This window comes from Podarcis filfolensis (assembly GCF_964270895.1).
Source record: "Podarcis filfolensis genome assembly, chromosome: 5".
Classification (NCBI taxonomy): Eukaryota; Metazoa; Chordata; class Lepidosauria; order Squamata; family Lacertidae; genus Podarcis; species Podarcis filfolensis.
Window position 1 is genome coordinate 55,370,102 of NC_139608.1, and position 24,052 is coordinate 55,394,153.

Genomic DNA, 24,052 nt, shown 5'->3' on the forward strand with positions numbered 1-24,052 from the left:
GTATGGGCTTGCCTAAAGATTTTATACCTAAAGATGGCAGCAGACTAAACATTGTGTAATGATAAAATTCATTGAAACAAACAAACAACAAATCTCTATCTTCGAATGCAAATGTAAAGGTGCAGCTTATAACAATGGCAGCAGTTTCTCCAGCAAGAGAAAACTGCAAACATTTTTTGGTGCCAGATTCCTTTAGCACACTCAATAAATAAATATTGCTCTGCAAGAGTTCTCCTTGTAGAATGATAATTTTCTTTTTCTTTATTTTATTTTTTTTTAAAGGCTGCTGCTATTTAGAACACAGAAGTCCAACAAAAAGCGGTGGGGAGGGGAGGTGGAAACTACAAGAGAGTATAATAAGAGAGGCCAATAAGAGGTAAATATGAATAGACTTTACTATCATACAAGGTGGAAATCACACATAGGGCAAAGATGGGGAAACACAAACCAGTGGTCAAATGTGGCCCTCTCTGCTTGGCCCTTGGGACTTGCCCCAGCCCACATACTATCCTGAACCACATCCCTCGCTAGACCAATTTTGCACCCTCATGGGGTTTTTTTGGTTGGAATGTGTCCTTGCACTCTGAAAATGATCCAGTAGAAACATTTTTAAAATCCCATTTATTGCTCTGCCCCGCCACCAATATGTGACCCCCCCCCCAAATGGTTACTAAGAAGGGACTGTGGCTTTCAGGATGAAAAAAGGTTTTCTGACCCTAGTATAGGGAATCCATTGGTGGTATCTGACCTTCTGTTAGCACAAGGATTTCTGCCAGCATAACTGGACTTCCTCTCCCTCTACTTTCCCCCATGTGCACCTTAAACTTGTTCTGGGGGTTCCCCTCAATCTCCAGAGCAGATTTGGGGAGGGGAGGGTCTCAGGGTGTGCAGGGAGGGAAATCCCTGTTGCACAGCCAGACAGGATATGGCCCCAAATATTTTCGTAGGTGACTGTTAGGTGTTGTTAGCACTCTTTTGGAATTTTTACTCACATCAGAATAGTTTTAATTTCAAGTGCGCAATTTGTTTTCCATAATAAATGCTCCTGTCAAAATGGAATGTTACCTCCACAAGGAAAACTAGCCCAACTAGCCAGTTAGGATTCTCCAGCCATCGGACAGCTGACACAGTAGGCACTCCAAGCAAAAGAAAAGAAGAGCCCAAGAAATAATAACTGCCAAACAGGAAACGATAATATGAGATAGCAACAGAGCTCTTTGGTTCACAAGCACCTCAATGTTTTCTGTAGAAATGGCAAACCCTGCGTGAGACTTGTTTTCACAAGTTTCTATTTCTGCATTTGAGAAACGAACTACTGTCTCAAAAGTTACTACCTTTAATCAGATTTCTTCTTTCTCATTTGGTATCAACTGCACTGTTGCATTATGGGAGCAAATTGCACACTGTAACATTCAGCCTGTTACTATGGGAGGGAAGGTTGTGGACACACTTCTTTAGCAATCCAAATGCTAGCTTCAAATAATTTATAAGGATGGGTAAAACATTTGACGAAGAGTACAACAATGCAGCCCCACGTGCAATAGAAAATGACAGTAGATCTGTGTAATATTGTGCAATAGATGTCAGTGGAAACTTGCTCTTTTTCATACGACAAGAAGGTTAGTAAGAATAAGAATACCCTGCCCATCTGACTGGGTTGTCCCACAATCTGCTGGAATGGTAATTAAAAGTTGAAAAACATGACATTGTTGTTTGTTTTGCACAGAGAGGCATTTAGAAGGAACTGTATGTAATATGAGAGCAATTTCATTCATATATATATATATATATATATATATATATATATATATATATTCCATAATATATATATGAAAGCAATTCCACACAAACTATCCTCCAATAACTGAAACATTCATGGCAGTGTAAAAGTGGCCCCTGGCCTAGGCCTTAACTGATTACTGATTACAATTTTGACCAGGCCTCTGTGATTCTCACTCTCTCTGCAGTGGAAAGAAGGGCTAAAGTTTTTTTGTAGTCAAAGCATCTGCCTCCCATCTTTTTCAAGAACCACTGTCCAAAGAACTGCTTTAGGTGTACCTTCCATCTCCCACTTCAAGTTTCAAGTGAAGCTCACCATGTGGCGAGGCAGAGGGGGAAGGGCCGCTGTTCGAAAACAAAATTCAAAAGCTCAGCTTTTATTTGAAGTTTCTCATCCAAGAACTAAATGGGGCTCGGCGTCTATTTCTTTTATAAGGTATGACACGTGCACTGCCCGGGGTGTTATAATTTTCAAATAATGAAATGTTAAAATAAGCTAATTTCTGTTTGCCGGCCCACAGCTGGAAGCACTCAGGCGACATCACAGTGAAGCATACACAATTCCTGACAGCTGTTTCTGAGTTTAATGGGGTAGGCAGAGAAAGGAGAAACTGGGATTGGACTCGCCCTTGAAATTCATGCTGTAAGGGAAATGGAGTTGGGATTTATAAAACATGATAAACACCCAGAATTTATGTTTGTTCTGCCCACGGTCACTGCAGTGGGGAGGGGAGCTGTGCCCTGCTTCTGAGCCTAATCTCCCCCCATCCCCCACAACTCCCCTCACCGCTGATCATTGGCCAGGCTGGCTGGGGTCGATGAGATCTGTAGCTTGTCTGAGTAAATCAATGACAGTTGAAACTGACTAAGCCCTATTTTAACCAGTTAGCTTTATATTATATTTAGTGCACTTTTGATGTTTTTAACAGGGTTACGTGGATGCATAAACAAATACACACCAATATTTCGTATTTCAGCATTGCCTTGTAAAACTGCCGTTGGTCATGGAGGAAAGGGATTTTGTTGTTCATCATGGTCACTCTGTAACAGAGTACCATGATAGTCACAAACGTACACATCTGTTGCAGAGGCCCTGGTTACTTAGCTTTGGTTTCTCAAGAGCACAGCCTGATGTAGTGTGAAAATCTACAAAACTGGTTTGACCAGAAACCATGGCAGCTCTCAAAAACGAATGTGAATGCAAAGCAAATAGAGTTCTACAATACTGCCTCAAGATTCCTGAAAAAGTTAAGAATGGAGGGTTGTTGTTTTTTTAATTTAACACCAGTGTGCCTCTACAACTTCAGGATAATCGTGGCATGGCAGTACCAGCATACTGCATGAATGAAACGTAAGGTTAGAGGCCATTACTATACTATGTAGAATGCCACCTATTACTTTACTCTTTTTGTGTACCCTATGAGTAGAGTGGGGCAATCTTTTGAGGTGGTATTATGTGGCAGGTCATTTAGAGCCCTCTGTGGATAAGAATCTTGTGCATTCATAAGAAACACCAGCAATGAGCTTTCTTTACTCTGAAACTACGGCTGGTAGTGACATGTCTCAAAGAACTGTGAACAGAGCTAAATTTAGAAGTGAGACAAGTTTCTGTAGGAATAGCCTCAACATGATGCACAGATATGGATATGAGAGGAAGGATAGAATCTCAGATGACCTTTAGAACTTGTGGGTGAAGTAAGAGCTCCCAACAGTAATGAAACTCAGAACAAAACTAGAAAAAGGGTGGTGGTTAAAAAATAATAAGGGGGGTGTGAGGAGCCACTCAAAAACTAGGTGAGTTCATGGAACAAACATTGTTCTCGTACATATGGAGCAAACACTTTATTTAGTGTATATGCTAGCTTTTCACCTGAAAAAAATCTCTGCTACAATCACAGGAATTGCTCATGATTATATCTATAATTGCTACATTTACACATTTGATTTTGGGCATATGTGTAAGTCCAGCAAAGATCAGGACTCCTTAAGTGGAAAAGTGTATAAAAATTGCCCTGTAATGTTGGAAATATAAAAAATGTTAGTGATACAATTTTCCTTCTTTCGAATACAGGATATCTTGATGATGATGTACAGTACCACAGAGCTTTAAATAATTTCTATTTTAGTTGGTGGACAGAATCTGCTCTTACAACCAAAGGGTCAAGTCACTACATTTGGAGCTGGGCATTTTCTCTAAGGTCACATTGGCAAGAGCTCCTGGGAGAGTCTTATATTTCTCCAGAAACATGTGGTATGTTAGTGGGCTTGAGTAATCTGGATGACTTTTTATTAACTTCCTATTCTTTATCCTGCACTTAAAGTCCCTGCTTCATTGCTGTGACCAGCTAACATGTGTAGCGGGCTAATCCAAGAGATATGTTGGGTGACAAAGTTTTCTGCTTCAATACAGAAGATTGAACCAATCCTCAGAAGTAAGTTCCACAGAGTCATGTTTACTGGCAAGTAAGTGTATATAAGATCACAGCAGAGAGAGAGAGAGAGAGAGAGGGAGAGGGAGAGAGAAGAGATTACTACTTAGAAATGGCACCACTTTATTTCTCTATGCTGAAAGGGTGAAAAATGCAGCCACCAAATGGGCCACCACTTTGGGAAGCTGGTTTCAAATTTCCATAATAATCCAATTATGGCACATGCAGTCCTGTAACATTTTCTGAATGACCTATCACCTCAAACTGTCTAGACAGCTCAACAGCTCCGAGACCAGCGCTGCGCTGCCACTGACATCTGCACCAGGGTGTTGTTACATGAGATTTAAATAGGTGTCTCAGGTTCAGACATAAATCAAGCGGGCTGACAGGTTTGCCATTCATTAAGAACAGAACTGCTGCAATAAGAACTGGAGTGCAAGTCCTTTTGTGTTAAGGGCATGGTGGAAGAGGCTGGGCAACGTCCAGAAATGTGGCTGCTTGTGACTGCATGGTGGTTGTGGGAGGGGGGGCAGAGGAGGAGGAGGGAGAGGAGAAGGAAAGCGTTCTGTTCCATTTATTATCCAGTATCAAAGGCAGCCTACCCCACTGCCAGGTCTTTCTGGGCTCCCTTAGTAAAAAAAAAAATAGTCTACTTTTTACACTGCATGGTTGTTGAATTGTTTTAGGACAAAAGTATATATTTTGTATCAATTATTTAAAAACGAAAGCTAAAGAGAAACTGAAATCTTGTGCAATAAAAAAACAAAACAAAACAAAAAAACACCAACCCAGCTGGTTAGATTTAATTCTATCATGGTTAGTTAGGCTGCAGTGCTTTTTATATTTGAAAAGTATTGTATATTGACCTCAACATGAAGAAAATAAAAGATAAGTCTGATTTAAAAAAAAAAAACCAAAAAAAACCCTGTCATTGGCTCTAATCCTAGGAGACACGTTGCTTCAATGGGACTTACTTTTGAGTAGACGTGTATAGCATGGTCCTGAAAAGAAGTGACATGTCCAATCTTACCCCAGTTCAAAGCGAATGAATAATGCATGAGCTTTCACTAATCTTTTCCAAATCCCTGCATAGTCTCTCATGCAATTACTTTAATTGAAATACCTCATCTAATAATTAATGCCTCCTATAAATTGTTTGCTTTCCCTTACAGTAGTAAAAAAAAGAAGGGGGGTGGGATGGCTAGAAGACTTTGAATTCCATTGCTTTCGGCTCTGTGCAAACATATTAGCAGGATATATAAGGCCGGGTTTTGCCTGTTCGTAACTGTTTTCCTGTGGAAGAAAAGTAAGCTGCTATATTGCCGAATACAGTACATTTGTTTCCTTTGTGTCTGCCAGCTTGGACAAGCAACCTTAGATATTCTTACAGCATAATGGGAAAGTACAAACATTTTCATAAATGTGCATACATAGTAACTCGCAAGTATATCCTGGCTTTAGCCTCTTCCGAAGTATCTCCACACATGCATGGCGACCTCCACACATTCAGCAGAGGGTCTGAAAGAGAGGCCTGCATACATACAGATCTAGGCCCATTTGCCCTTCCTTTAACTGAGCATATGGAAATCAGGAGACAGAGGATGTTGATGTTGGGGGCAGGTTCAGCAGGCATGGCTTCCCCTCCCCACCTTCACAGCAGGCACAGAGGCAATGTTTCAGCATTCTAAAAGACAACCAGCTCTGTCTGCACAGTACTGCTATAGCTTTATTGGGTAAGAAAGGACCGCTGTCCATTATCATATACATTATCATATATTACATGCTACAATTCCACCCCCCCCAAAGGGCACAAAGGCAGTTAAAGTGAAACAAGAAATGAAATATACAAAATCCAATAAGACAGGGTAGGCCGTCAATCACCATTTTCCCCTTTCTTACAGTTAAAGAACATAATTTCTTTACTCTTATCAACTACTGTTAACCAACTTCATGGTTCACAATTTAGAGCCGGTGTAATGTTTCCGGTCCTCCAAGGTCTTGCCCACCCCATGCCCCAAAAGAAAGCTATTCTCTCTGAAAAGGTAAACCGCAGGAAAGTCCCACAGGCACTGAGGGACTGGCTGCACACCATGGGCCATCTGGTCCCAGCTGTTGACCTGCTCTTTATATATAGCAAAATACCACTTGGCGCAGTCTACCCAGTAGTAGCAATCTTTGTATTCGTAGCTTACCCTTCCTCTAAGAAGTTCCGAGAGGCACGGGGCACATTTCCCTATTTAATTCTCACAGCAACCTTGTGAGGTAGGCTGAGCTGAGTGGTAACAACTTGCCTCAAGTCACCTAGTGGACTTTAAGGCTATGCTGCAAATGAATCCAAGGCTTTCTGGCCCAAGTGCAACACCCGTTTCCATTGCAGCTTTTAGGATCATGGCCTAATGTGTAGTAGTCGTTCAATTCAATGGACCATGGCTATGAAAAATGTATTGAGACCACCCACTATCATACATACATATTTACCTTATTTTTTTCTATAATAAACTCAGACCCCATACCAACCAGTTCCTCTCCATAGCATCTTGTTTGCTTAGAAATGTGGAAGGCTGCACAGGGATTCAGTGAGTTGAGATAATGGGAGATTTATTTTATTTTATTTTACACTGTTCAAACTTTGCACTATTTTAGCCCCAGCTTTCATTACAATCAGCCACATTGACTGGCCACCCTGCTAAGTGATACCTATGCTGTAGTTGTTATCTTTACCACCACAGCCCATGGAGAAAAGGGTCAGTTCTCTTCCAATTCCTTTTTGCCTCCAGGATTCCGTCCAGCTCCTCTGTAATATCAAAATCCCCCAGTCCTTATGGAAATCAGCTCCACCAAAGTCAAGAATGTTGAACCCAACTTGTCTAATCCTGCTGTGTTTCTCTGTGCCAGTTAGTATATTACTCCCACATGGAAACAATTTGATTTTCGCATCAGCTCTGGCAAATCTTTCCTCAGAGAAACACACACATTTATTTTTTTTAAGTCCCTCTCAACTTCTTAGAAAACATGTAAAGCTTCAGTCCTGCTCCCACTCATGTCAACGCCAACCTTCTAGTGGCCATCAGGAAGTAATTACACTCCATTGTTCTTTCTAACCTTAAATGTTGGTGTTACAATATGACCACTTAAAAACAAATTTTACCGCAATGGGCAAAGAAAAAATCACAGTGGGAGTGAACCTAGCATCTGCCCATGTTGGGGGTGCACAGCTATTGAAGAAACAGGGTTGCAGTTTCGTGTTGCTCCTTGATCCATCCTTGTCACTGGGTACACAAGGTGCTTCCACAGTATGAAGTATTTTTTTTTATTATTATTATTATTATTATTATTATTATTATTATTATTATTATTATTAGCTGAAGCTGGGAACAGGTATGAAACTACCAGTATTAAGATAATCTAGCCACAGTGATCCATGTTTTGGTAACCTGCAGCTAAGCCCCACTTGGGTCTGCCTTTGAAGACTGTTCAAAATGCAGTTAGTTCCAAATACAGCAGCTAGACTTGTGAGACCTGACCACTGAGATCATATCAATACAATGTTATGCCAGCTATACTGCCTCATAGTCCATTTTGGGGCCCAAGTCACTGTGCAGATTCTAACTTTTAAAACTCTTCACATGTAGCCAGAAAAATCTAATAAGGTCATTGTAGATTTGTTACACCTTTGGTGGACACAACCTCAGGCACAAGTTTACTGTACTGTGCTATAGTTGCAAGACACAAATCTCTTAACAGGATTTAGGGAAGCCCCAGCAGAAGTAATATTAAGGTTCTTAGGAAAATGCAAGAAGGGTAATGGATATGTTACGGATTTCTTATGACTGTCCCTCCACCACCGCCAGCCCCAAAAAAATGGACAAAGGAAGACATTTTCCTGAGTCAAATAGGGTTTAGTAAAAGGCAGCCAAATCTTTTTGGATCTTGTTTTCCGGCAACTTGTTTCCACCCTCAGTTAGATATAATGGAAACCCTTTTTTTAACTGAAATGTCCAAAATAATCCTTGGAGGATAATTGTCAAAAATATGAATAAGTCAAACATACTTAATGTTTGCTTTCGCATCCTGTCCTAGGAATAGCAGCGTTTCAGGAGAGGGGTGGTTTTTTCCCTTTTAAAAGAGGGATGGTGCTTCAGACTAGCTTCCAGGTTTTGTTACCATAAAGGCAAAAGGAATTATATTTTGCCTGCAAATAACATCCCCTTGCATACTACACTGATGAATTCATTCTTTCCTCCCAGTATGTAGTTTTCCTCTCCCTGTGCCACCTATTTTGAGAGGGGGGGGGGTTTGAGGCATGGAAATGTGAATAGACAAACGCTAGCTTTCAAAGACAGGCTAACCAAGCAAGATTTATTTGTTTAGCAGTGTTCCTGAATTGCCTTCCAAGAAAGTTCTGAAGATCTGGACAGTTAGGATCACTAAATACGTATTGTTGAAATGGTAGGCGTGGAGAACTGGGTGGATTTGAAGCAGGGTTAGATGAGACAGTGGATATGGGAGGGCATGCTTAACATGCTATCATTTTTTGAGTCTTGAATGGTAGTAAGGAATACAGTAAGGCAAAGCAGCAGTGATAGGGGCTGCCTATTACCTCCTGGGAAGGCATAAAAAGTGACCTTGCAACTATTTCGTGTCACCTGAGATGTCCAGATGGCAGGGAGGGAGAAGGTCATGGGAGTGAAATCAAAACTATTGATTAAAATAAAATAAAGGAAGAACTCCGGCTTATGTTAGCAATTACCTCTCTTTTTAGACCCTTTAGGAATATTCATTACAATGCTCATATGTATGGAAAGCATACGAAACGAAGCTGGGTCTCCTCTCCTTTGGCACTGCCAAATCACCTCACTACAAAAGTTGCATAGTGACGCATCCGCTGCAAATGCACCAACAGAATTCAAATCATGCACAGGACTGTTTGTTGTCTTTACTACCAAGTAATTCTCATTGTAAAATATTATTTGGTAATTCCTGAATATGTCACTCTCCCTCTGCCCTATCTTATGTGCCTAATGCATAGCACAATTCTGCACAGCAGAAGTATCACTTGCAATACAGTGTTTATCCTAAATAAAAAATTATTATAAGTCCTACTACTGCCACTAATTTCAATAAATCTACTGCCTTTTTTGGTTGTTGTATGACCTGCAAACCCAGCAGCCTAAAGATACCATGAGTTGTATTTTTAATTTGTTCCACACACCTATGTCTGGTGACAGAGATACACTTGAAAAGCATGCATGATTATAAATGACTAGTGGAACCAAAAGCAAATATATTATATTTGGTCTAGGTTTCTCCGCAGAACCAACACAGCTGCCAATATTCTGATCTATATTAACTGATGGAGTTTGGACAGCCTTTGAAATCAAAATATTCTCCTCTAGATGTCCTTCACAAAGATCCATTTTTTAAATCGTGTGAAACATGCATAAGCCAATGCTCAGTAGAAATAGAAATAAGTAAATGGGTTTTCATGAACTTAAAACAAACAAAACAAAACAAAACTTTGCTGACTCTGAAATGAAACACTGTATCAGATCAATCTAAGGCAAAATGTGAGCAATAAATAGAACTGCATCCTGAGCATATATAATTACAAATGACCATTCATGCTGTTGAAGCCTTAGAATAGACTCTCAGCACTTCCTTCCAGAGGCACGCAAGCTGCTCCTCTCATCTGCCACTTCTTTGCTGAACTGCGATTTAGGTATTCCATTTAGGCATTTCTATCACAAGGGAGAAAGGCATCCTTCTCCAGCAAAAACCAACATCCTTGCTCCACTCTATTTTATTTTAGTTACATATCATCTATGCCTGAAGAAGAATCACACAAAATTTGGTCTAATATATGATATTTCACTTTGTGTCTGCAGAAAATGCATCACAACTTCATGATAGTAACCACATAAGGCATCGCTTAGCTGAGACAGCTTTTGATGATGATGCAGATGCAGCTGCAAGAGCCAGAATCCTTGGCTTCTGCTACTAAGGGACAACGGCAGCCAGAGCAAGGATGGAAGGCCTGAAACTATGAAGAAAACCAGGAAGTGATTCCGGCAACTGTGGTGGTTTATGGGTCTAAGGCCAAATATGATATATGGGTGGGTGGTCAGAAGCTGCTATCTGAGGGCTACAAATCTCTGTAAGGCACAGGGTGAAGAGGGAAATTAGCTGGTATGGCTGTGAATATGGGGTTGGGGGCAGACTGACCTTGCTGAAACCTGACAAAATAAAAGCCCAGATAGGAAAGAGAAAGAGAAGCTGTCAAAGTCAGGAGTGGGGTGGGGTGGAACCACTGCAATTTCCCCTTAAGACGCTAAATCCAACCTGGCAGATCTGATTTCACTATTAAATACTACTGACAGAATTAGTCAAGTCTGGAATTGGGGAAGTTTACAATACAAACTCCCTCAGTTAAAAAATAAATAAATCTTAAACCAATGTTGAGTCCAGCTCAGACCCCTCTGAATTTGAGTCTGGTTTGAAATGAGGTTTGCCCCTACCCCTCAGAGAGCTCTCCCTACTACTCTCTAAATGAAAACAAATTGCCTTTGATAAGGCATGGTGCATAATTAGCAGTAGGGATGGCTTGCTAGAGAGATATGGGGATTTGCTGCTCTCTCCATACTTGACTTTAATGCTCTTGAACAGGCATAAGACCATCATTTTCTGATGAGGAACATGGGATTTGTTGTTTCTCTGCCTACCAATTCACTTCAAAAGGCAGAAGAAAATATACAAATCCCATTATCCCTGCCAAGAAGCGATGTTTATTATTTTCAACTGTGGGTGTGGGAGATTGGAGGCATACGACAGCCACCCAATAGTATTTCTTTGCTTTATTTAAAGCTTTCCTAGAAAAGTTTAAAGGTTTTATTTTTTAATAGGCATACTCAAGGAAATATTTTAAAAGGGCAAAGGGGGGGTTGGAGGGAGGTTGGGAAGGGGAAAGAAGGGTTTGAACCATTTTATTGCAAAAAATGTGAAAAGCATAATGAACTACGAATAAAATAATACTTAAAGATTTTAGTAAATGAATAGATTTCGAGACAAAATGAATGCAGTTTGCATATCACTAGGAAAGACACATGACCATTTACTAAGTGATAATGCAGTCCTTTGACAAGACGATTATCTATAGCTTCACATCAGGGGTGAGCAGACATAACCTTCCCCTGTTTCCTTCGATTTCTGATAAGGTGCAGTCGTGTGATAAAACTACCCTCCACCACATGACAATATACGTAATACAATAACTGGCTTACCAAGTTGCAAAATATACACTATAGTAAGTAAGCAATGGTAAATGGCTGTCTGCATCCAGCCATTCTCTCTCATTGTGCAGGACCAGAATGGCTGCAGTCTACTCCCCATCTCCCTACACCTCAACCTCTCCAAATATGTTTGATGTTCAAATCCATCTGGCCCTGAAAAGACACATACATTTCAATGGCCCATTTGACACAAAAGACGGTGCTGTCAGTACCTTAGCCAACCACCTGTGACTTGGTCACATCTCAGTGGATCAGGTATCCATTTGTATCTGAGTAGTCTGGAGATCATCCAGAACATGAGTTCAGAAAGACACAAACCCTCAGCTTTTGGAAAAAAGCAAGCAAGTGCCCCCAATAACTTGGCAAGAGCACCCATACCATCTGAAATCAGCTACTATAGCTGTACCTCTGCTGATGACAATTAACTTCATGCCATTTCAGATTACAGCTAGTGTTTCCTGCCAAACAGTTAATGCTATATAATCCACATTGCAGCTGTTGAAATTCTGTTACCAAATATATTTTCTATGTTGACACATGGTTGTTTTTAGCCCTCCCTGATATCTCGTCGTTGCTAAGAACATGGATGGTTGGTTGGTGTGGTTGTGTGTGGTTGCTTGTCTACTTCAATATCCTTTCTCTGGTTTGTCTTCTATCATTGTTTTCTCCATGAAACTCATTTCAAATTCGTCTTTTAAGGAGGTTTTGAAGGTTGATCTTGTGTACTAGGGGGTCCATAGTTTGTGGGAATGATACAACGGCTGAATGAATAAGAATGTCGTCAAGAGACAATGCACAGATCCTTTAGGATGTGATGCGTTGGGCTGCTGCTAGAATACACTGGAAAAAGAAAATTAATTCTCTTCTGCCGCCACAAAATTTTAAGATTAACATTTCCTTTCAGATTCTGGCCCCAGATTTGTACAACAAAAATAAAGACAGCTGAGAAGTCAGAATCCCTCTTAGAGGAGTAGCCAATGTGGTGTCTCCCAGATGTTGCATCAGCCCCGGGCAGCATGGCAAATGATCAGGGATGATGGGAGTTGTAGTTTTAAAACCCATCTGGAAGACACCAGTTTGACTACCCTGTGTGAAGCACCTTAAGCAGCGTACTTGCTAATTTTGTAACATATTAAGTGACCATACACCTTAGGGGTGCATGGGGTGTTACGGAAGGGGTATTACCTCTGGTGTTAATACTAAAGGGAAATAAAAACGTCGCTGAGTGGCTTCCAAGCAATTTAATGTCCGTTGTTCCTATCAATGACTATATTGATACGCAGCACTACAGTAGTATGCTCACCATTCCTCTCCACCTCCTATGCAACCAGGAGGACAAATAAAAGGTTTTTACCCTTTGTTTTCTGCATTGCTGTTTTTGCTGTGATGCTGTTTTAACTTGATTAATATCCATACTTCATGGCTTTAACTTTTATTTTGTGAACTGTCCACAAAGCTGTTTATTCCAGTCCGGCTTCCGCGCTGGTCATGGGACCGAGACGGCTCTGGTCGCCCTAACAGATGATCTCTGCAGGCAGCTGGATCGAGGCGGGTCGGGGCTGCTGATTCTTCTAGACCTGTCAGCAGCCTTCGACATAGTCAATCACGAACTCCTGGACCACCGCCTTGCTGACGTGGGGATCCAGGGCACAGTCCTTCAGTGGCTGCGCTCATTTCTCTCTGGCCGGGGACAGAGGGTGGCGCTTGGGGGGGGAATTGTCATCGCGCCACTCCTTGGTGTGTGGAGTGCCTCAGGGTGCGATACTCTCCCCGATGCTTTTCAACAACTTTATGCGCCCCCTCGCCCAGCTTGTCCAGAGTTTTGGGCTGGGTTGCCATCAGTATGCTGATGACACCCAACTCTATCTGTTGATGGATGGCCATCCTGACTTGGCTCCAGACACAATGATCAGATGTTTGGAAGCTGTGGCTGGATGGTTACGTGGGAGCCGGTTGAAGCTAAATCCTTCGAAGACAGAGGTCCTTTGGCTGGGACGGGACGATATGGGATTGGGGGGGGGATCAGGTTTAAGGTGCTGGTTTTAACCTTTAAAGCCCTATACGGCCTAGGACCCTCGTACCTACAGGACCGCCTCTCCTGGTATGTCCCACAGAGGAACTTACGGTCTTCAAACAAAAACATCTTGAAGGTCCCAGGCCACAGAGAGGTTATGCTGGCCTCAACTAGAGCCAGGGCTTTTTCGGCTGTGGCTCCGATCTGGTGGAACGCTCTGTCACAAGAGACCAGGGCCCTGAGGGACTTGACATCTTTCCGCAGGGCCTGCAAGACAGCGCTGTTCCACCAGGCCTTTGGTCAGGGCACAGCCTGACTCCCTCCTTTGGCAATCTTCACAGAACTCTAGCCCAATGGTTGCTATCAATTTGATTTGAATTAATTTTATAATGAAATGATATTATTATTATTATTATTATTATTATTATTATTATTATTATTATTTATTGGCAGTATAGAAATGCTGTGATTCACTGAATGAAGGAATAATCACTTTTCAGTACCTTAATACACCTGTGACCTATCAATATACAAAAAGTGACACCCCCTCTGTGCACTGATCATCTGCGGGCAAAAAGGTGCCCACAAATCTTGATCTCTGGATAGGGGCCAGTTGGTTGTATCCCGTGCTAGTCTTACTCAGAGTAGACCCACTGAAGTTAATGGCCATGACTAACTTAGGTTTATTAATTTCAATGGATCTACTTTGAGTAGGACTTAGTTGCGTGCAACTCACAGGAGGAGAAGGTTGTGGCCCATGTGCTCTGTTTACGAAATGCAGTGGATATACTATAGTTTGACTAAGTCAGAAATGACAAATATCAATTTCTATTCAAAGCTGTCTTATAGTTAAACATGACGTTTCACTCCCTGGCTTAAATCCTCAGGCTGTGGGAAAGCCACTTTGTATACATTAAGCAACTAAGATGGGGAAATACACACATTGTTTGCACTAGGGGACTTGCCCCAGTTGCATCCTGGTGCTAAAGCAGGCATGGACAAGCAAAGCAACACATTACAAAGCTTCTTTGTATCTTCTGGGACTTTTTGCCTCTCTCATAACTACCCTTGGAGATGTGTACGCACATGGCAATGCATGCAGTTATGCAACAATTGCCATGGCACTACTTGTGAAAGTTTCTTTCCATTCCCCAAGCAACCACAATGTCATGGAATGTATGTAAGGTTGGGTTACCAACTTGAACCACTAATGAAGTTATCAAAATTCTGGATGTGTGAAACAGAACTGCGAACAGGTACGGCACAGTACAGAGGCAGCAACAAAAAGATACAGTGGTACCTCGGGTTACATACGCTTCAGGTTACAGACTCCGCTAACCCAGAAATAGTGCTTCAGGTTAAGAACTTTGCTTCAGGATGAGAACAGAAATCGTGCTCCAGCGGCACGGTGGCAGCGGGAGGCCCCATTAGCTAAAGTGGTGCTTCAGGTTAAGAACAGTTTCAGGTTAAGTACCGACCTCCAGAACAAATTAAGTACTTAACCTGAGGTACCACTGTATATGAATCTTTTAAATACATATATACAAGCTTTCTGGTTCAATCAGAGCTGATTTTGTAACTCAACAATACTGCCGAACAACAATTCAGAACACTGGAATATTTCACACCAAAGTATACACAATTTAAGTGATGCCTTAAGCAAGAGACTCCAAGTCTCTGAGATGTATACTGAACTTTCCTCTTCCTCCTTCAAGATTTCATCGCCCTAATGAAGCAGGTGCCTCGATGCGATACAGTAACACACACACACACCTGTCTCCATTATTAAAGTGAATGGAGAGGCTTGAATCTTTAATGCTCTGGACCAGGGAATAATGGTATATATCTATAGGTGGTGCTAGACAGTCCTGAACAGAGTTAAGGCCATTCTACTCACTGTGAATGGGATTTCTGGATCCAGTCTTGAGCAGATATACTGCTTGTTGCTACCAGATGGACGAAAGGAGAAGCATAACAGGAGTACCTGAGCTACATGTGCCAGGATGCAGCTTATGCACATTGCAGTTTAAACATCCAGATGTTGCTGGACTCCAACTCATCCCTGACTACTGGCCTTTGCTGGCTGGTGATGGGAATTAGAGAGCAAAGAATATGGAGGGCCAAAAGTCCCTGTCCCCCCCCAGTTTAGAGAAAGCACACACATTGGCTTAAATGTTATATACAAATGCAGTCATAATTGATAACTGATCATTCTATACATGACTGAGACTGGCAGACTGATGAATCAGCAAGCATAAATGTATTTATATGCCAGTCCAATAAATGCACTGCCATGTGAGATTATGATGTTTGTATTCCTCACTGGCAATTTGTTATACCAACATTCTGACATTACTACCTTTCCCTTTGTTCCGTAAGTAACAAAACTTCAAATAAAGAAATTTCTATCATTTGTCACAGGGTTCCCAAACTGTGGTCCACAAGCTTCATTCAGGTGATCTACAGAGTGTCCGTAAAAAGACAATAAAAATCATACAGTATTACAATTGCTACGACAGGCAGAAAAATAATTAAGTATTCCATCAAGACCCTCAGAAATTTTCAAGTGGTCCATGGGGGCGGGGGATGTGGGAACCACTGAATTATCAGGTTTCTTGCAATGAGTTAAATATGCTCACGCTGTAATGGAACTATGCTTCCCTAGGACTTTTTGGTTTTTTAAATCACATTGCCTTAGGGCTGCTGTGTCTGCTCTTCAAAAGGCAGCATTGTTTAACTTTTGGTCAAAGTGGAGCAATTAACACCCACTTTGAATCCGGTCAAATTAAGTTCACATTTCTTTCAAATGTTTGCTCTTAGCTTTGATACTTATTTTCAACTCAAAATCACAGCACCCACACACACAATTTTCTTCCCTCATGGAAGAAGCGCAGTCATTTCTTATAAGGGGAATGGGATGAAAGAGACAGGGGGTCAAGATTCATTCCTATTATAGTTAAGCATTTGAAATATTGTGCATTAAAACAGGGTAGAAACCAGAGCAATCTTTTCTTATGTTCCTGCCACAAGGAATGTTCAGTCCTTGCTACCTTTGGTTCCCATACTTTGTTGGATCTTTCGAATCCTCCTTGTTCAGGACGTACTCTTGATTGTGGAGCCTTTTATTTAACTATGTTCCATATTGCTAATAATAATAATTGTCCTACATTTGAGATTGTGGAGGTTGAAAGAACTAGGTTCCATTTCTCTGAACCACCACCCTAATTACATTATCAACAGTGGTGCCACTGATGAGGCTCTTCTGCCCAGTATTAAACTGTATGCAGGGCCAAAGTGAGATATGCTAAGGGCCTAAACTAAGCCAAGTTTAAGAGGCCATACCAATGAAAATAGAAATAACAAGCATTTATATTTGTATATATACCAGGTGAGGATGCATTTAAAAATTAACAATTGAGCACAAACAAAAATCTTGCAATAAGCCTATCTGCATACAAAATACCTTTAAATACCTTTTGTATACCCTGCATACAAAATACCTTTAAATTCCTCCCCCACAACAAACACTCTGTGAGGTGAATGAGGCTGAGAGACTTCAGAGAAGTGTGACTAGCCCAAGGTCACCCAGCAGCTGCATGTGGAGGAGCGGAGATGCAAACCCGGTTCACCAGATTACGAGTCTACCGCTCTTAACCACTACACCACACTGGCTCCCAGTACAGCAACAAAAGAGGTATTACATACACAGTTTAGCACTTACTAAACAGAAGATAGACTGCAACCTGCACTGTGTGTGCTCTGCACATGATATGCAATTTACTTCCATTATTTTCTTGATTTATTTATTTTTTTAATTTAGAGGTCCCTCATAATCCAACTCCAGCACTGATTGCATGGTACTAGTCATTAGGTCTGTGCACCGAATTCAGTCAAGGCCCAAGCCAAACTGGATTCTGGAGTCGGTTGAGTTGGCTTGACACAGTTATAAAGAAATACTACAGGGAAACACAAGCTGTACACACACGCATACTGCATTTGTTGCTTTATGCTTGAAATGTACAGTGGTACCTTGGGTTAAGAACTTAATTCGTTCCGGAGGTCCGTTCTTAACCTGAAACTGTTCTTAACCTGAAGCACCACTTTAGCTAATGGGGCCTCCCGCTGCTGCCGTGACGCCAGAACACAATTTCTGTTCTCATCTGAAGCAAAGTTCTTAACCCGAGGTAATATTTCTGGGTTAGCGGGGTCTATAACCTGAAGCATATGTAACCTGAAGCGTATGTAACCTGAGGTACCACGGTATTGCTTCTCTCCTTTCATGATTTTGTCTTATAGCCTAATCCTTCGTACCTACCTCTGCATTGCCTGATACATGGAGAGCATTGCCTTGCTCTCAGATCTGACAACTCAGTGTAACAACCTGATTACTCCCTACCCTTTATCTGATATTACCCTGTTTGTTAAGAGAGCTTTGGACATTCCTCCGGCCAGCAGTGACAATGGAGTCTGGGCACCCAGAGCATATTATAGGAATCTGATGCAGGGCCCAAAATTTTTAACGATTCATCTGAGTGAGTAGCTAACACGGTGGAGACCGCCAAATTAAGTTGCTTTTACATACTGAGCAGCTCTCTTCAAAAGCTCGGCTCCACTGTTCACCTTCCTCCTTCCCTCTATCGCTAGAAGAAGTTAATGCAATTCTATTATATTACATTACAATTCTGTCCTCCCGCCTCCCCAATGAGAGAAAAGCATGTCAAGGGCAATACTAGAACAAATTGAGCTTTTGTGCCCCCTTTAAGTGTTGTGGCTTGATTGATGTCAGGGATTAAAATGGTGCTAAAAAACAGGGGGAAGAAGGAGGGGGAGGAAGCTCCATGAGCAGCTGTACCACTGCTGCTGCCCAAACAAAAAGAAACACACACAAAAACCCCACATACAGTTCCTCAAATGCCAAAGTGAAGTGTTATATATACTGGAGGCTCTGAATACCTAAACTTGTCTGGGTACAGGGTTTCTCACACACATATTTTTAAACCGAAAGCTTTTCAGTTTTCAAAGGGCATGGCAGCCTCCCTTTTTCTCTCTCTGTAGGGGGCAAGCAGGGGAGGACGTCCCTACAGGCGCTGCAGATACTTGCACCATTCACCCTCAAGCAGCTCCTGACAAAATTCCTTTCAAAAGCAGTGATGGCATTAAAGGCCCGTTATATAATGTTTGGCGCTCACGGGACAGTTTTTCAAAGGGAGCCCTTGCACACATCCATGTCAAAATGGATATGTCTGAATTAGTTATCTACACAGGGACGAGCCTTGGGGTACGAAGGCCTTTTTTTCAACAGAGGCTTTCAGGAGAGTTGCGTCTACCTTGTTGTTTCTGGAGTTAAATGTACAGGCCCCAGGTTTTAACGCCCAAGCAAATCTCGAACACATATGCATGAAACTCTACTATGCATCTGCAAGCCATATCAGTCTTCTGAAGAGAGGAGGAAGAACGGTTGATATATGTATGCACAATAGAGCTAGACTGGTGAATGGAAGAGAGCTTCCACAGTGGTGGCATCTGCCATGTGGAGCAGCCTCCCCTCAGAAATTAGGCATGCAACAGCCATATTCGGTTTTCAGCCTACGCTGAAGACTTATTTCTGCACTCAGCTCTTCCCCAATATTGGTCTGGCACATGATATAAGGACTTTGGATACTGGGTGGTATTCAATTACATTTTACTCAAAGTAGACCTATTGAAATGAATGTACCTAACCTAGCCATGTTAATTAATTTCAATGGGTCTACTCTGAGTAACAATTAGTCGAGCACCATCCATTACTTTAGTTTTTTAAAAAATAAATGCTGCATAGCTTTAATTCTTTTATTGGTTGTAGCGGGTTTTTTTTTTTAAGTTGTAAACTGCTTTGGATAGTTGTAAAATAAATGGTATAACAAATGTCTTTAAATAAACAAATATCTTTAAAACTTCTCCAGAAGCTGTTTTGTGCCACACAACATATAAGCATACATGTTTACCATATACTATCTTCCCCTCCTTGTTCTACTGGTCTTAGGTGTGCTAATTCAGCATGTGTGACCACTGGCGGAGGAAGAGGAGTGCGGGGGGAGCACACCACCCCCGGCAGTGTGATCCCGGTGGGGTGCCATCGCGGCTGCCCCCTTCACCCGTGCTGGGCACCACACCCTCACAGGCGGCGTGCCACGCTCCCAGGACACGCACCAGCCCCGCCCCCGCCTGCTATCCCCCCCCCAGTGTCAGAGCATAAAGCTCTGCCACTGTGTGTGATACCACAAACCACATGAGAGTTGTGTCAGGTTCTATGCTGATTGCTGCTAATGTAAAAAAATTGAAAAAATGAAATGAAAGGGTCTAGCAAAATCAGCAGACAGAACAGCCAAAACAATAACTATGACTCAAAGGTCCTGCACAATTAGTATACCTTCCTTGAAACTGCACACATACCCCACACAAACCTCTGCCAAGACCTGCCACTGGGGAGGCACATTATAGATGTAGCCCCAAATTCCTAGCTGGGAGCAGATCCCAGATTTGATTTTGGAAAAGTAACACATAAACCAGTTCCAAGAGAAGCTCACTATAGTCAGTTGAAGAGTCACTCTAAAACTTGCTATGAATCACAATCAAAGGGGTAGTTAATTAGTCGTGTTAATTAATAAAAACAACAAAGGCGATTTAAAGATCAAGACATTTATTCTTGCTAAATCTGTCTTTGTTTTAAAAATTTTGTTCTTCTGAAGTCCTGGTTCAGGTTTCTACCAAGTACACTGAAACTTCAAATTAGACCTGGTTTTATAGGTCCATTTTGTTACATGATTACCCATTTAATATAGGAGTCATTGCCAGCCCCAGGGAAGCAGATTTGTGGTGGTAAAGTATAAATATTCTGATCACATGGGTAGCTCAGATTACATCATAGGCATTTCCCATCAGCACTCTATCTAGTCTGGTAATGCTGAATTGGAAAGGATTTACTCGATCAGACATTAAGGCAACATGGAGTTAGTTAAGTAGTGACTGCAGCAGCAACACACGAGAAAGAGTTCCAGTGCTATTTTACCGTAATTATGACTCTACGTTGCACAGTGCTACTTTTGCCCTAACTTTTGAAGTCTTCTCATAATCAGCAAAATATTTCCATCCTAGGTATTCATGTGCTACGTACACATGGATTTACAGAACAACAGGGAAAGGGCTGTCGCATCCTGCTAGATCAGTGCATTCATGAAACCCTTGGACTTGTGGGCTTTTATTTAAAGATGCTGGAAAGGTTTTACAACACCCACATGTATCTTTCAAGACTTCTAAGGAAGGGAAAGGAGGAAGTCAAACCCATTTTGAATTTGTAGTACAACACTGACCTAGACTAGGTAATCTGAATACAAGGACTACATCATTGGAACAATGTGCTTTTTTTACCAATTTACCATGGGGGTAAAGGTGGCGTCTTGAAAACATTCCCGAAATAACTTGCTGTCAAAGCTAGGACTCAGTCCTGTGTTTCAAGAATCCCAGGCCGTAAATTCAGTTGGAGGATGAATCCTATATATCACTTGTGGGTATGTGCCTGTTAGTCATCTCAGCATGAAGGCTGCAAACCCAAGCACACTTACTTCTGAGTAAAGATGTGTGAGAAATCATTGTGTGTCTACAATTCAGAAAAATTAATGGAAGTGATTAATTTTATGGGAAAAACAAGGAAGTAAGCAAGATGATGCTGATGGTGGGAATTTTGTCTCGGAGAACAGCTTTTCATCTGCCTCTACCACTAAACTTCATTTTCTCTCTTATGAGTCAGCCATTAAAAATTATCTGCAATTAAACTGCTCAAAACTGCAGATAGTATCAGCAGAATTACCTTGTTGGCATTTTCAAAGATAAATCCATTATTGTGTTAACATGAGATCAAACCTGCAGAGCTTGCAGTGGCCAAGACATTATGAAAAAACAGATTAGGGTAGAGATAACAGCGCTGGCAGCCAGCAGCATGGCAGATTAAAAGGCACAGAAGAGGACAGAAAGATACCTCTGCTCAGTAACTATTACTCCTTCTGATCTTCCTACTCACTTCAAAACATCTCAGTGTTAAGCGACAAACAAGAAATAAAGACAAATCTCAGCTCCCTCATCTTCGATGGCTAGAACCCAAACCTATTTCAGTAGGGTTAGCCAAGTTACTCAATATGCAGGAAAATCTTGCACATGTGTAACTGCATTTAGAGGTTCACTCTGTTTCAGTATCCATGTGGACACTACTGCAGGACCAGCTTGCGCCCCAGAGACAAACAACATGGGAGGCACAATTACGAGTCACCAGCCTCTGCAACCACAGCAGGCGCTGTGATTCTCTAGTGGTTTGACTTCGTTCCTGGAAGTACATTCCGCTGTCTCTCAAGACAGACGGAGGCCAACAACAGTTTTTAAATATTATTTTTAATGTTTTAAATAGTTGTTTTTAAACTTTTGACTAATAATTTTATTGTTTTATTCTTTTTCTAAACAACTTTGAGATTCTTTTACAATAAAGTGGTATATAAATCTTGTGAAATAAATATCATCTGTGTCTTCTGTACACGCGGGTGGTCACGTTTTCAAACTAGTGTGAGAACTAGTGTGTGTTCTCTATTCCTCTCCCCTCAATTAGAGCTTCAACAGACCTTTCTTTTTTAAAAAAGTGGGGGAAAGGTTTTTCACAATCTTTCGAAAGAGAGGGGCTAGAAACTGGTGTGTTGATATACAGAGGATATATATATAGAGAGAAAGAGATGGACAGACAGACAGCTAAGTTACTTTACTGCTTCCTATTTTACCAAATTCATTCATAGACAAATTAAACATAGTGAAGGGAGAGGCACAGCCCTGCAACATGAGTAGGTCTGCCCCAAAAGGAGGTGACCTGAGAAAGCACTCTGTGTACACAAGTACACAACAAGCACTTGAGAAGTGCATTTTCGGCACAGATTACATCCATTCTACTTTAGACTGTGGTACAGAGACAACGTCATGCACACAGCACACCCAAAAGGCACCTGCATCCAACACTGAATGCACATTAACATACAGTGTGGTCACTCCTTGTGTGTCTCCCGTTTTAAATGCTGGGATCCTTAAAAAAAAAAAAAACACCATCAAGAATTTCCTGTAATAATTTGTTTGCTTTATTTTATACAGAGTGCACTTTCTAGTAACCTTGCTGATCCTTACAAACAACAATAGGCTCAGGCTCACAGCAATCCTTTGAGGACTGGGGGGGGGGAGGGGGACGCTAAGCAATTTGCCTCTGGCCATTGAGAAAAATCTAAGGAAGACTTGAGAACAAGAGCTCCAGTCTCCTAAATTAGTCCGCGGCCTTAGGCAAAATTCTACTTTTCACCAGTAATTGTAAAAGGCTTCATTGTGCTGCTACCAGAATGCTTGTAAAAATCCCAGTTCAATGGTGTGTGATCTTTCATTATGTAAACTTGTTTCTAAAGTCCTTGTGTGATAATGCAGCTCTGCGCAGCAGCCATGCTTGTTACTCTCGGGGCACAACATGAAAAATGAAAATTACTATGCTATGGGATGAACTGCTCTATTAAAGGGCAGGATGGATCTTGCTTGGGATGTATGCTACAAATAAAGTCACATTGAACTAAACATAAGAACAGACCTTATAGGCTCAAACCAGTAGTCCAAACAGCCTTCATTGTTGGAGAGATCCAGGTGCCTGAAGCATATAATAGTACAGGAGGGCTAACTCTTTTGAGAAGCTTCCCAAAGTGAGTGCTTAAGTCAACCATGAGAATGTACTAACCTGACAATTACGATTCCCTACATTTAATAAAGGGACGTGGGTGGCGCTGTGGGTTAAACCACAGAGCCTAGGACTTGCCGATCAGAAGGTTGGCAGTTCGAATCCCTGCGACGGGGTGAGCTCCCATTGCTCGGTCCCTGCTCTTGCCAACCTAGCAGTTCGAAAGCATGTCAAGTGGAAATAGATAAATAGGTACCGCTCCGGCGGGAAGGTAAACGGCATTTCCGTGCGCTGCTCTGGTTTGCCAGAAGCGGCTTAGCCATGCTGGCCACATGACCCAGAAGCTGTACGCCGGCTCCCACGGCCAATAAAGCGAGATGAGCGTCGCAAGCCCAGAGTCAGTCACGGCTGGGCCTAATGGTCAGGGGTCCCTTTACCTTTACATTTAATAAAGCTTAGCAATTGCATAGCACTGAATTTCAAAGAAAATCACACACATAACCTTTTTTTTTTGTTCTCCTTGCACCACCCCAGTATGGTAAGCATTATTATCACCTCTATGTTGCAGATGGGGGATGGTTGCCTTGGATGAGACACTGTGGCTTGTCCAAAAGGCTGTCAAGTGAGATTTTAACTGGGGACTTCCTGATTTGTCAGGAAACCACATTGGCTCTCCAATTTGAGCTGAGCAATTGCTACTTTCTGTGGCGATGACTGCACAGTACGGAAAGAATAATGTTGCTGTGAGACTCATTAATCAGAAGTCATTTACCTTTAGCATGTATGTGAAAAGGAAAACTGTTTCCTAGTCCCTTCTCTCCAA

At 41.7% G+C, this 24,052-nt stretch overlaps 1 protein-coding gene and 1 long non-coding RNA gene across 14 annotated transcripts in view; one reads left to right on the plus strand and one right to left on the minus strand.

Annotated features, from left to right (window-relative positions):
• FAM53B (family with sequence similarity 53 member B) overlaps nt 1-24,052 on the minus strand; it is a 123,315-nt gene that overhangs the window by 35,599 nt on the left and 63,664 nt on the right. The window lies entirely within an intron of this gene.
• LOC310764015 lies at nt 1,495-11,254 on the plus strand. The gene is made up of 2 exons (XR_014548975.1): nt 1,495-1,619; nt 10,094-11,254. It is a non-coding gene; the product is annotated as an uncharacterized lncRNA (long non-coding RNA).